Here is a 2063-nt window from a genome sequence, read left to right as displayed (position 1 = left end):
GGTGAAGATAATGTAATTCCAGCTGTCAACCTAGAGTAAAGAGGCCGACAAAATAAAAGAAAAAAGCTACGGATAAGCTAAGTGGAATAAGCTAAGTGGAATAGAAGAGATAATGGAAAGACTTTATGTAAAGTAAAGATAGTGGAAGACTTTAGGTAAAGTAGTAGTACCAACGTGTTAGATTAGTAGTAATATGTACAAAAGTGTGAATAGTATTAAATATGTAAAGTAACTATAGTTAGATGCAAATTAACTATAGTATAGATTAAGTAAAGTAACTATAGTTAGATGTAAAGTAACTATAGTATAGATTAAAGTAACTATAGTAGGGTTACTTATATTTGTATAAATAGATAGCCATTATGGCATAGATAGGCAAGACTTTCTACACGGAAAGCAAAGCCTCTTTGTAACAAAAATATTCTCTCAATATATACAAAATATTCTCTCAATAAAAAACTAAAGTTCAAGTTAAGCTATGGATCAAAACATTGCAGATACTACACAGGTACACATATTCATGATTATGCATAGCTAAATCTATTAATTCCTGAATATCATAGAAATGATAGAATAAGTTTATATTAGTTATTATATACTAGAATTATGATCAACATGTTTTCTAGTTTGCTAACATGAGGAAAAAAGGAAAAACTTTCAGACTATGCCATCCTAAAGTTGAAACCGTAGGCATGAGAAGCTGAATTTGAGCAGGCACACTTTTATATTCTAAAGAATTGTGATGAAATTCAACAATTTCTTGAGTAAGTAATAACTAATTCAAATAATTGACTTTTACCTTTCCATATTTCCATACTTAAAATGACATATTATACTTTAAATTCTTTGTAGAGAATTTTCACAAGTTCCATTTGATACCTCTAAGAATGATTCAGAGATCGAATGGAATAGACAATTCATTAGTTGGTTACAAATTAAGGTGAGTAGTTAAGATTTTATATTTTAAATTAATTTGCGAATAACATTTGCTAAATTGTGTATACATACTTAGTTTGATAGGTTGCAGAATTGCGCAAACATGATGATAGTAAGCAAATAGAATATTTGTTCTCACTGTCACGTGGTCCTCTGCCATATGTGACAAGTTTCAAAAGCTATGTTACTAATGGATATAGATTTCAAGTGCAAGACCATGATAAAGGCTTGAGAACTCAAAATTGCGAGGTGATTGTAGTTGGTGAGACTGATGAAGAGAATAAAACTATTGATTACTATGGAGAGTTAACTGAAATTCTTGAATTACAATTTGTTGGTGGAAGAAGAGTGATGTTGTTTCGATGTGCATGGTTTGATGTGTATGACCAAGAAAGGGAATTAAAGTAGATGAATATGGCTTCGTAAGTGTTTACCGAAAATGATTATTGAAAGTAAATGAGCCTTTTGTATTAGCCAACCAAGCATCACAAGTATTTTATGTTGACAATCTTTCGAATAAAGGATGGCATGTTGTGCGAAAGGTTCAACCTCGTGATTCTTTTGATGTTGGTGAAAACACTGATGGTGATTTAGATAATCTGTCAGAAATCTAGGAAGTTGTTGGGTATGGAAGAGTTAGTTGAAGCAATTACAAGGATGGTTGTTAGTCTCTCATAATAATTTAATGGATTGATGGAATTTATTGATTTTATAAGTTTCACTTTATGATTTTCATTTTGGGATATTATATTTTGTTACTGTGTACGCATGTTAGACTTTTGAGTTCTCATTTTGTTACTATGGTGTTTATTGGATCCCAAAATACTCTTTGCTGTTTTGTTTTCTCTTTTCAAGTATTTACTTCATGATTTTTTGATTGATTCTTACATATGATTCTATATTAAAGTATTTTCTTTATTGTTCTCTTACTGATTTTTACAGATTTGTTCTTAGTGTCTGTTTAGATAATAATTCTTGTATAGTATTTAGCAAGGTGTAGATCATCTCTTAGAGAATGTTGAAAGGTGGTCATTAATTGACTCACAACTTACATGAACAGAAGCCCTTGATGCCTCTAGAAAATATGTTTTTAGGTAAGTTTTTAAGAAACAAAACCTCATGAAAAC

Source organism: Solanum tuberosum, unplaced genomic scaffold, assembly GCF_000226075.1.
Source record: "Solanum tuberosum cultivar DM 1-3 516 R44 unplaced genomic scaffold, SolTub_3.0 scf00196, whole genome shotgun sequence".
NCBI lineage: Eukaryota > Viridiplantae > Streptophyta > Magnoliopsida > Solanales > Solanaceae > Solanum > Solanum tuberosum.
Note: the sequence above shows the minus strand (reverse complement) of the source record.